Source organism: Eurypyga helias, unplaced genomic scaffold (genome assembly GCF_000690775.1).
Source record: "Eurypyga helias isolate BGI_N326 unplaced genomic scaffold, ASM69077v1 scaffold8520, whole genome shotgun sequence".
Classification (NCBI taxonomy): Eukaryota; Metazoa; Chordata; class Aves; order Eurypygiformes; family Eurypygidae; genus Eurypyga; species Eurypyga helias.
Window position 1 is genome coordinate 10,064 of NW_010226224.1, and position 12,796 is coordinate 22,859.

Consider the following 12,796-nt stretch of genomic DNA (forward strand, 5'->3'; position numbering starts at 1 on the left):
CTGAAAACTGGTCTTCCAATAACGTGAGTGACCTGAAAATTGGTCAGGCTTCTTACTCCTGGCTGCTGATGTGTCAGGAGTGTCTCCAACAGACATAATCTCAAGACCCTGCCCTGATGGGGAGCTAAATGGGTTGGGTTAGGGCATTGCTAAGCAACACTTCTGCTCTCCAGTGCAGCCAGTCGGTCACCAGCTTGAACACAAACCTTCCTGAGAGAGGAAAATTACACATCGGAGCAGTTACCTTTTTTAGCTTGGTTAGGCTTAGCATTCAGGGCGAGGTTTGAGTGTTGGATGGTAGGTGTCTTTTGACTTTGTGCCACACATATTACAGAGGAGAGCGGGAGGCAGAAAACAAGCAAAATCTCTTGTGTAAACCCCTGGCAAGGTGTAATGTGGCCGTTGGGGTTTCCTTCTAGCTATAAGCCGATACTTGATGCTATTTGGCTTTGTTTATCCTGTCTGAATCATCTCCGCTGCCTTTGTGTTAGTCTCCGAGGCGCTTCCTTTAGCAATGTGTAGAGAATAGCTTTGGGAGTGTTGTGTGGCTGGAGCAGGGTTTGCCCTGGAGTTACTACAACAGGATTGGGTTTTAGTCCTGAGGTGGCCGAGGCTTTGGCATGTTTGGTGGTAGGCAGGTCTCCGAGACCCTCAGCTTTCCTCTCTCCTCCTCTGTAACCTGGAAGTACCCTCAAGGGAGGGCTTGTTAGAGCAGGCAGGTACAGATGGGTGATCTTGCATGAGCTGTAAAACACAAACCTTCGGTGTCAGGTTCTGGTGACCCCCATGGCATTTGTAGGTGTGGGCACAGTAACATCTTGAAACCAGTAATGTTTCTTCTCAGGTGTTCTCTGCTTGTAACTGGATGTTTAAGCAAACAGAGGGGAGACAAGCTGCTTATTGAACCAAATACTGCCTTGTTTATAAAAATCTCTCTAGCTGACATTTAACAAGCAGCCACGTAATACCACGCTGTCACATAGCTGGATGTGACCTCTGCATTTACACATTCCTTTAGAGATATGTGCTGAGATAAGAACCAGCCCTGTAAATGTGAAACTATACTTGCATTGATAATAAATCCGAGGGGATAATTTTTGCTCAGTTGCTTTCTGAACCAACGGCTGATTCTAGTATCTGCCACTCCTTGACCGAACTGTGCAGTTTAATTGCTTGTGTGCAGAATCAGCTCCTTTTCTGGTCCCAACTGTCCCTCTGGTCCTGTGATTGCAGAGAAAGGTGGCTATGCAGCTGAAACGGGCCAAGATGCTCCATGCTGCAGACTCAGTGAAGCCAAACATCACTGTTGCCTAGCCAAGCTAAAGCTCTCTTCTTGCCAGCACTGACCACAGCAGTCTGTTCAGGAGGAAAAACTTATTTACAGGTTACCTGCAAGATGGGGCTTTCAAAAAAATGCATCTTCTGCCTTAACCCAGAACCTTTCAGGCTGCCAACCCAGAGCATGGCTCCGGGCCAAGTGGCTGTGAGACTGATCCACTCTTAAGCCAGGAGATGTTCCAATGGATACCTGGAGGGCCCTCCTGGCTTTCTTTCCTGGGATTTTGAAGGTAGGCGGCAGCGGTTTTTGTCCAGAGCGGCGGGAGCAAGGGCAGGACTGCTGTGCGGAGGAAGCACTGAGCTGTGGGACAGTGGTTCGTTGCCACTGAAATCACAGTTCTCCCATGTGGACTGTTTTTAGCAGCATTCCCTTGTTTGCATTTTTGGAGAGGTTAAGGAGGGAAGAGGTTTCACACAGCCTTGGTTCAGTTATCAGGGAGTCTTCCTTTGTGTGCTAAGTCCCAGTAAACCCAGGATCTGTGTAGGGAGGATAAAAGAAGAGCTAAATGCAAGTGATGACTGTATCCAAGCCACCATTTTTGTGAGCTTGGAGCTTTTTATACCTTAGACCACAGATTTTGCATCACTTCTGTCTGCATCCTCTTCTGTTGGCTCTAGACTCAACCCTTCCAGGGGGCTCACGCAGCTCACTCTAGCAGCCGCCAGCAGCAAGCCCGTCTGTTCCTTGCCCCACCAAAGAGGAGTTTGTTTTAGGCTGACACTTCCTTATGTACCTGGAGTGCTGCATCCAGCTGTGGAGCCCTCAACATCAGAAGGATATCGACTGGTTGGAGCAAGTCCAGAGGAGGCCACGAAAATGCTCCAAGGGCTGGAGCCCCTCTGCTATGGGGACAGGCTGAGAGAGTTGGGGGGTTCAGCCTGGAGAAGAAAAGGCTCCAGGGAGACCTTATAGCAGCCTTCCAGTGCCTGGGGGGGCTACAATGAAGCTGTGGGGGGACTTTTTCAAGGTCCTGTAGTGACAGGACAAGAGGTAACGGGTTTAAACAGAAAAAAGGAGATTGAGATGGGACATCAGTAAGGAATTCTTCCCACAGAGGGTGGGGAGGCACTGGGACAGGTTGCCCAGAGAAGCTGTGGATGCCTCATCCCTGGAAGTGTCCAAGGCCAGGCTGAATGAGGCTTGGAGCAACCTGGTCTAGTGGAAGGTGTCCCTGCCCATGGCAGGGGGGTTGGAACTGGATGGTCTTTAAGGTCCCTTCCAACCCAAACCATTCTGTGATTCTATATCTCTTTCTTTCTGGTTCTCAGTCCAGTCTCCTTTGGAGATCCTCCCAGAAGCTGCTGTTGTGTCTGTCACCTTCTGACGCGTGATCCAAAGGGTAATTCAAGGAAAGGGTTGGTCACCACAGCTGTGACATGTTCTCCTCAAGGACAAGGACCCTTCAGTGTCGTTCACCTTGTCTGGGCATTTGGTGACCTCTTCTGTCAGTACCTACGTATGAGGTTCATTCTTAGGTGAGCTCCCCTAATGAGGGGATCTAGTGTGATGGAAACAATGAATTTGGTTTCCCATTCAGAGCTGTATGTCCAGATCCTCTCTTTATAACTGGATCCTGTTGTCCCCAGAGGGCCTGACAGTTTCCTCTTTCATGAGGCAACTGATGATTCTGTAAGAAGCAGAATAATAATGCCATGTTTTTGAAAGACACCCTCGTACTTCCAGTAGCTTCCTTTGCCTTTCTGTTCGGTTACGATGGTTGGATTTTCTTTGCTAGCTGGCGTGCGTTTGCTTTCAGCCCTCAGTCTATGCCTTTATATAAATTTCCACATCACCTGCAACATCTCAGTCTTTTTCACTGCCCCTTTTGGTTTCTCTCCAGCAAGCTTTCTTACTCTGTGCTCTGTTCTCTGTTCTTCTTGTTCTTCAACCTGTCCTGGTGATTCTGGGATGTGCGCTGTGTTTAGGGATAATGAACAGGAGTGCACTGGTGGGGCTGTCTGCGAGTCCCTCCCGATGGCCCTTGCAAGTTTACAGAGAAGCTCGGCTGCGGTCTGACTTACGTTAGTAAAATCCTGAGCCCCGTCTAGTCCCAAAGCCGCAGTGAAATGTTCTGTGGTAGCCCTCCCTGGGGTACAGTTGGCCCTTTGCCCACATTCGATGGGCATTTTTCACATGCTGTGGTGTGAGCGTCCATCTGCTCAGCTTCTCCAGGGTGCTCTCCCGGGCTAGGAGACCTGGCTCTCCTGAGAAGGCACAAAGCCCCTTTTGTTCTGGATGAAAACCACGGGGAAGTGCACTGACTTGGGGCTGAGCAGGGCGTGTGACACGCGTGGTGGAGGGTGGGATAGGGAAGGATTTATCGTTGCCACACCTGGCTTAGCGTGGCAGGAACACCTCAGCAACAATTGTACGGTTTAGTGTTGCTGAAGAACACTCGAGCCGTGCTCGATGCTGCACTACACACAGTCAGGCTGGGTGGGAGGAGGGTCATTAAGGCACTGACTCATTCCCGTGGTACAGGGTACAGGCCTGTCCCACTCCTGCCCACCCACTGCGGATTTCATTGCCGCCCCTCCTGCCCTGGTCTCTCGGCGTGTGCGTTAGAGATCGCGATGCAGAACTGGGCTTTGCGCCCCGCTTGCTATCACCGGGAAATTCCTGTGCGTGAAGAATGGGAGATGATGTGAGGCGCTGGACTTTTTTCGGTTTAGGGAAAGGATGCTTGTGGAGAGGAGGAATGAGAGAGGTCTCCTGTGTAACTGTGTGGAGGTAGAAGTGATTGTTGTTAGAGCTGAGCTCTAAAACCCCCTCATAGGCCTGTGCAAGGGGCAGGCTGGCTGCACCTCTGTCAGCCTGGGCATATACAATCACACCGTGGTGCAGGGGGTGGACTGGGCTGTCTCAGGAACCCCTCCCAGCTCTGCACTTGGATAAGAGAAGATCTCTAGTTGTCTCCCACTGAGAGCAAGTTTTACCAGCATTCCTCTTACATGCTCTGTGTGCCCATTTGACTGCAGCTGAGAAGCCTGATGCTGCAAAAGTAGAATTCGTGAAGGGTGGGGACAGGAGTGGGCAGGAGGGAACATGGGGCAGATGAGAGTAATGACAGGGAAGGCTCTGCTTCTGCTGCTGCTGGGGAGGTGGTAGCTGAGGTTGTACTAGGCTCTGTCCCTTCCAACACTTGTCTGCCCAGGTATGGGCTATGAATATCTCGTTCTGGGTTAGTCACAGCCACAGCATTCTGCTAAGGATATTCAGAGAATGGGAATAAAGCTCCTAGATCACATCCCTTCTGGGTAGCTGGAAGGTTATTGCTGAATTATGGGCATAAAACCTGCTTCTCCAGAGGTGTGTCACTTTGTGCAAGACTGTGACGTCTTTCTCTCTGGCCATCCATCAGGGTGATCTTACCCTGCTCTGAAAACTGCAGTGATGTGCTACGCAGTGCTGAGCCTCTCACGGTAACGTGCCTCTGTCCCTGGGCTGGGGTCTGGAAAGGGCAGGAAAACCTGCCACAGGCCAAACTGCTCTTCCCAGCTTTTAGTGCTACAGAGTGGTGAAGCTGGATGTGACATCCCATCCAAATGGTGAAAATCCTCCAGCTGGAGGCCTGGTTTAGGGAGCTGTAGCTCTCACTTAGACTTGCACGAGAAGATGCAGTGCTGCGACTCCGCTCCAGCCGCCTTCTATGTCATTATCAGAATTTTGCTTCGGTATGCAATGTGCAAAAATGGTATCGTGGCTCACCTATGGCTGGGTTGAAATCATTCCCTACATTCCCATCTTTCACAGAGCTCTCACAGAGTGGTCAGGGTTGGAAGGGACCTCTAGAGATCATCTAGTCCAACCCCCCTGCCAGAGCAGGATCAGCTTTGAGTTCCTCTGTCTTCATCCCCTCAACTGTACGCTCCTGGAGTCACAGACCTTCTTGTCCATAGCTCACCTTGGGTCTGTGCTCGTGGCTGATAGCTGCTGGAGGAGGAACACGACTGGCAGGTACCGGGTGCTTCTGCTCCGCCGCCCTGCGGACGGACCTCGGGAGAGCACCGGTTTGTTTACAGATGAAACTTCCTCCTTGCCCTTGTGACCTCGGGCTTCCTTCCCCATAACGGGGTTGCTCTGCACACCCTTTAGGTATGCATGACTTCCTGGCTGGCACGAGCAGAAAATCCTGACACCCTGCTTGCCCCCTCCCCTGGTTTCCTCATCTGTGGCTGAGGCTCAGTGTTGGTTTTTCTGCTGTTCACATCTCTCCTGTTCTTGTGTTTCACCTCCCAGTGCCCTGCGAAGGAGCCGTAGGTCTTGCTGCAGACGGCAGAGACCTGCTGCGCCACACGGGCTTTGTTGCTGTCTCGATTGACTCTTGCATGGTCTGCAGTTCCTCCAGCAACGTGTCCAGGGCTGACCCCCCGTTGTGTACAGCCTGCTTGCTACGTCACGTTTCCAAAAGGTGCAAGAGACTGAAAGCTTTGGTGTTTGAAACCTGATTGAAAGACCTGCCATCCTTCTCGAGGAGACCTCATTGGGATTTTCTGGAGAAGAGGCTTCTTGCTTTGAACTAGGAGTCCATGATTGACAAAATGATGCCTTTCAAGTGTATTTAGCTATGAGTAGCTTAGGATGGGTGTTGATGAGAGTCACTTTCACGGTGGGCATCCTATGCACTTCTGAGTCAAGCAGACTACGCTCGTGAGTCAGTGTTGTGCTAGTTCCAAAATCACTGATCAACACGTTAAGTGTGTCAAGAAAACTGGGAATATGTTGAGAGAGCCAGGATTTGGGTACGTGATGGTGTTGTCAGTCAACAACAGTTTTTCTCAGTGTTGCCACAAACACATGAGTTACAGGTAGGCATGATGGGGCAAGCCTAAGCCTGGGATATAAGTGGTTTATGGAAAAAAACTTCTTTTGAAAAGCATCAATAAAGTGACCAAGAAAGATTTTCACATCTGAGGTTGCAAAATTACTCCGCTGCATCCAGAGAAATTGAGAGAGTTACTGTGGGCAATTTCTTAGTGACTTGCAGGCTCAGATCCAAGGGTCAGTGAAGAGAAGGCTGAAGTGGGTGGAATATAATTTAATAACCATCCCTTGTTAGAATCTGCAGCAGGTCTCCTTTTTATTCTTGCAAATTCTGCTTGCCAGGTTTTCCAAACTGAAGTGATTATAGGCTGACCATTCGTCTGAGGGTAACGCAGGTTCAGTGCAGGTCGGGAGATCCCCCTGATTGCTGTTGTAGGGGTCTGGAGAGGTCATGGGGAATACCAGCTGAGCAGGGAGCAGGGCAAACCTGCTAGATGGAACTAGGTGATCTTTAAGATCCCTTCCAACCCAAACCAGTCTGATTCTATGTCTGTGATATTTCTCTTTGGGGTTTCCCAGGTGGAGATGTCTGGGGTAAGCAGAAATTTCAAGAAAAGGGCCAAATAATTAAAGCTCAAGTGAAGCCAAATTTCCTAAACACAAACATTTATTTAGTAACTAGAGGAAGATGGTCCTAGAGTAGCTCTGTCCTGGGAGCGCAGCTTTAGTTTTGTTGCCTCCTGTAAATGGCAAACGCGTCCTGCATGGGGCAGGGAAGGGATGTGCGTATTCACCGCTCTCGTCCTGCTCTCTGTGCAGCCTCGGTGTTTCCTGCTGTATCCTAGGAATGGCAAGCATTAACAAATAGCACACATTTGTTTGTACTGCTAAACGTTTCTATTCTCAAGATCTTATAGGTGTGTCCAGTGCTCCAGATCCATCCTGTAATTTCAGATGCAGCTCTGAGAAGCCAGAGACACACCCTGGTTTGCTCAGTGAAAAGCAGCCCTCCGCGATCGTAGCCCTGCTCACCAAGTGCCCAGCGACTAGCGACTCAGAGGTAGGTGCCGCAGTTAACCATCCAAGCAGGGTTGTGCAACCTCTCCTCCTCCTCTGCCAGAGCAGAGCCTGGCTTCGGGGCATCCACGGCAGCGAGTCTGGCTTCACTGGCTCTGAGCACGTGCAGCACCGTGCTTTCCCGGGCGTAGCGGACCCTTGGGTGCTTTGGGTCTAGGTTCAGATGGGTTTTGTGGAGGGTGTTGACATGTATAATTTGCTTGTGAGACCGTCACCTTTTAATTGTCCTACGGAGTTTGGTTTTGCAATTAAGTACTCTTCACGTTTGTTTTTTCTTGGCTGAAATAAGGTGGTTCCTTGCATGTGTGAGCGCTCTGAAGACCTTTGCAGGAAAAGGCCTGGGCTTCGTCCTTTTGGTTGGTGAGTATTACTGGGGGGGTGACGGGTGTCCCAGGAGGTTTTTCCTTACCAGCAGCTGTAGTTGAGAGAATCCTCCAAAGGGAATTGTGCTGAAGGACCACTGAATGTTACTTTGGGAGTTGCTCTAAACCCACAGCCTTTAGTTATGCTTGTTTAGTGTTGTGTCTGTGAACCAAAATATTTCAGTGTTTGTAATAAACAGAGGGGAAAGACAAAACTGGGATTCGTTCTCCACTTGTCACGGCAGAGCCGTCTGCTTGCTGCTCCTTTTGTTGGAGTATCCAGGTGTCCCTGGGAAAGCACTTAAGAAATAATCTGAGCTGAATCTGCTTACCCCTGTATTCCCCCACTTCCCCTTCTCATGGGGTTTTTTTTGGTAGTAAGGGATTCCAGAGCAGGATCTTTGTTTCCTTTAGAAAGTGTCAGCACTTTCTTCTTCCTTCCTTGTCAGACTTGAGATCGCGTTTGCAAAGAATGTGGATGACAATAAAACGTGACCTTGTGACATTACAGACAAGGGAATGAGCCATCAGCTGGCAACGAGCTGCATGAAGGGACCATCACTTTCTCTGCAGTGGGCTTAGTTATCAGTACTATAGGAAGGAAAACATGGACAGATAACTGTTTCTTTTCTTTACTCCTTTAATTAAGCAGTTGTGGCTGCTCAGAACTGACCACAGTATTGTGGACACCCTGATGAAAATGTGATTTTATTTTTTTCCAATTTTCTATTAAAATCCAGTCCAAAGAGGGATGTCTTTGTCCAGCGGAAGTACAGAGGTCACTTGCAAAAGTTAATGGCTGTTAATGCAATTGTTTTTAAGTCTGGCAGGTCAGTAATTTTGGTGGTGTGTTCTGTCGGCCACTGGCTCAGCATGCAGCCATGGGAAATCACTCTGTTTCGGTGGGCCGTGCTTGCCCCCATCCATCTGCCCATCTTTTAGATAAGTGGAGACGGAGGGAAGTCAGAATATCAGAAATGTGCTGAGCTTGTAGAGAATCTTCATCCAACAGCTTGGGGATGGATCAAAGGGAGAAGAAAGAAAACACGTGTTTCTGAGAGTCCCTCAACAGGTTTCAGAAAGGGAGGGACAGGAGATTCAAGCGGAGTGGTGCCACGCTATCAATGTGCACGTCTCGTGGGGAGACTGGGCGGTGCTCAGCAACCTCGTGGCACAGAAGTACCCTCATGGAGGAGGAAGGACTGTGGAGAGCACTTAATGGTTGGACTTGATGATCTTAAAGGTCTTTTCCAACCTAAAAATACTGTAAGGAGTCTATGAACTGTGAACAGCACAGCATATGTGGTTGAGGGAGACAGTGTCTTCTGTTGTGGAAGATTCCACTCAGCCTGGCGTGCTGGTGCACTAACAAGCATCAGGTGAAGGGAAGGTTTTGGAAGGGTGCTGCTCCCAGAGTGACGTGCACGTGTCTTTGGTGGTTTGCAACACGAGCTGCGCCTGTAGCCTGTGTTGTGATGTTGTGAGATGATTTGTTGTCATACAGTGAGGATTTTTATAATAGGTTGGGCTCCTCTCTGATCTTGCAGAGTGAGAAGCCACCGTTCCTTTTCATCCTTCTCCTGGCGCTGGTGTTCCTGAACACTGCTGTCAGTGAGTCAATGGGACAGTTTGTATGCTTAAACATATGCGTAAGAGCTTTCCAAGAGTGGGGGCAAAGGGCTTGGCTCTAGGTTTCCAAGGTCCAGTCCTGAGGTAAGCAGGAAATGATTATCATTGTTGGAATGAGCCTGCCTTTGTCTGCAAGCAGGGAAGCATGGCCAGCTCTGGCACTGAGCTCCTGGTTATGATTTTGGTAACTCTTTCCGGACTTTCTTTCTCGAGGAGTAAAGCTAATATGTGCTAGGGCTAGAGGAGAGCACTGCATTTGCCCAGCCATGGGCATGTTTCCTTTGCCTGCTGCTTAGTGGCAGTTCTCCATTAGGTAAATGATTAAAAAGGTGTAGGAGCTAGTAATCAAAAAAAGCTGTTACACTAATTAATGCCTCCTCTCATCCATCCCTACAAGCTATTTTATAATCTCTGTCCTAATGCATGTCATTGGGCTGGTGAACACACCTATGCCCAGGGAAGCTGCTGCCTTCCTCCTTCTCTTCCCCATCACAGATTGTGATAAGGGTCTCCCATCCTGTTGATTTCTGTGCCTGGAGATCACCGTGGGTCTGACTGACACTGCCCTGGGCCAGCTTAGCCCTGTCTCTTAGCTGTATGGTGTGGAGGAACCACTGGAGGTGGCTTCTGTGTTTTGGCTTTGGGGCTCAGCTCCTCCACACTCCCCCCGTGAGTCACTTCTGGCCAAATATTAATGCCAATCCTGACCGTGTTTCCCCCAGGGTGGGTTTGAGGGTGAGGAGTCGTTGATGCTTTAGAGCCACGGAGCAAATTGTGCTGGACCTGGGCTCTGCACTTCTCCCTGTGCTTGCTGGGTACTACTCAGCCGGCCCTGGGCTAGCTGGTCCGCGAGTCCAGGAAGTGAGGTGTGGCTGGGGGGGGGGTGTTCCTCCTGTCAGCCGTCGTGCCTGACCCAAAGTCGCTGATGGTGGTGGTGTTCTCCCTGCTGAGAGATAGCTGCCAGACTTGCAGTGCTGTGTCTCCTTGAGCAGGTGAAGAAGGTTTGCAGAGGAGCAGGGAGACTCAGTGGTCTGCCACACACCCAGATGGGTCAGAGGATGTGTGGGGGGAGGATGGTGCAAAGCAGGCATGCCGTGTGGCGTAGCGGGCGAGTGCTGGCTGTGGCAGACAGCTCTGCATGGCCCTGGTACCTCGCTGTGGGCTGAGATCGGGCACAGCTGCCCCAGGAGATAGAAAAGGTGATGGTGCTGACCAACCAAATCTGACTGTGCCCAGAGAAACACACTGGCAGAACAACCGCAGTGATTCAGTGTGAGCAAATTGTGACAGCCAGCGTGACCTCTAACCGTTGCCTGCTCCCTCCCCTGCCTCTCATTTCATGGAGTCCTGGTTGCATTCACTGGTTCAGTCCTGTCAGAAGCCAGTGGGAAGTCTCTACCTTCCCTTTTTTTCTGTACACAGGGGATGCTGAGCTTGGCAGGCCCCTAATCTAAAGTAAATCATACTAATGCCAGGGAGATTTGAGCCTGTGTGTGTTGTCACCGGTTTCCTAAGCTTGTGTTTCGCCACCTTTCCAGCTTTGTGGCTTTGGCAGGGGAGATGCAAGTTGCCATGTACAATGTAAAAGTTGGGAAACAAGGAATAGACAAGGCTTGCACAGACCTGCCAAGAGCCAGCGGTGACAGGTTGGCTTCTTTCAGTAAATTCCTGTTAAGCTCTCGGGCAGGATGGGGGTGAGGGCTGTCGTGCACTGGTGTTACCTGCGTGGTGTGCAGTTCTGCAGCACAGTGTGATTTTAATCCAGCTGGGGACTCAGCTGGAAAAATGTATGAAATACAGTACAGGCTTGGCTACAGTTGACACGGTGATGGGGACACTGTAAGAAACAAGTGGAAGCTGCAAAGCTAAAAGCATCATGGAAGTATAAGCATGGTGAGCCTGGCATCCCGCGATGATTGGTGACCACGGGCTGGCCATGGTGTCCAAGGGGTGCTGCACAAGGAACTCCTGAAGAGAAGGAATGTCCCCAGAGTGGTGTTTGTGCCCCTTTTCCTGCCTTTTCCTCTTGGGGACAGAGATGCCTGTAATCCCTCATTCATCTAAGGCACTGAATTTCTGTCCTCTGCTCACTGACCCGGAGTGGATAGGGTATACCTTGTGTCTGCCCACCCAGTCAACTGTCACAAGGTCAAAGAGAAACCAGCAGAAAGGTCTGACAGATGATTCTGTGAAATACTGTTGAGAATGAGGGATAAAATAATGTCATGAGATGAGTGATATTCTGGGTCTGTTAAGCCAGAGAGGGGCTGGACTGTGGGAATGAGCTGTGTCCTGGATTTGCTGCCAAAATCATGTCACATTGTCTTCCAGGTTGGCAGGTCACTGCTGCAGCTTCACCTGGGACGCAGCTGGTAAGGCAAACTTGTGTGTTTAAAATACGTGTCACCCGTGTCTCTGCTCACAAAGTACGTGTGGGTTGGTGGTCAGTGTGGGCCCCTTGCTGACAGCAACGCGTGGATGGGAACAGTTGCCACAGCCAGATGCAGTGCGGTGGGCATAGAGGCAGGTGATGGGTGTCTCCCAGTGAGGGGAGTGGGGAGGGCTTCTCTGGGTCTTTGCAGGGATTCAGTGCAAGCGTGTCACCAGGCAGTTCAATGGAGGTGACCCCCATCGACCACACTCAGATCATCAGGGGAACAGTCCGTCCCATTGGCCCTCATGCCTGAGTGATGAGAGGACTCACATAACCCTGAACTTCCCAGCTCTGGGAAGGACAGGGCCAGGACTGCTATGAATTTTGCAGATGGCAACTACCCAGCATGGCAAGCTACAAGCTCTGGATCTAGGCACAGGCCAGGTCCAAGCACAAATGGTGGCAGCTGCCATGCTTGGCTGTATGCAGTGATCACAAATAACGTGCTGCCATTGTAACCGCCTGGTAAGAGTGTCTCTTTTCTCTCTTTCTCCCGGTGCAGTGCTCCAGCTCCCCTGTCAATGGTGAGTCTCTTCCCACGTCATCTCCATGAGGAAGATTGAGATATGGTTCTGTATGCATATTCCTATCACGGTTCCTTCATCTTTGTCTCTCTCTTTTTTGGGGAGTCAGAATCTGCTGTGTGCGCTTCAGTGACAAGGTAAGTGGCCCATCAGCAAATTATCTTGGCAGCGTTTTCCCTTGGGAGTCATGCTGGTTTGTTAGGGATGTCACTTGGGGTAGCAGGAAGCCTCTGAAACCAGGTTTAGCATCTTCCTCCCCACTAAGTCCCAGGGTTGCCTGTGGATGGGGAGTGCACTAGTGCTCACTGAAACAGTGAAGGGAGAACGCCTTACTGGGGCTCTGTGTCTGTGCAGGACAAAGAAAGGCAGGGCAAGTCCCTGGTGTGTCAGCCAGCCTGACGCGGTGGGGATTTACGGCTCTGAGAGCCTTGGCATTGGTGCTGAGCTTTGCTTAGCTGGCAGAAGGGGCCTAAGGCACACAGGTCCACGTGAAGCCTGCATTGAACTTGATTTCTACCTAAGGGTCAACAGTTTACAAGTACCTGCTCCCAAACCGTGCCAGCAAATAATTCTCATCGCTTGTGTTGTTTGTTCTGTATTTGTTACGTGGGCTGTGCCTCGTTGTTATGGCTCCCGGGCATTGCTCCTGTCCCCAGCGGGTGGGCTG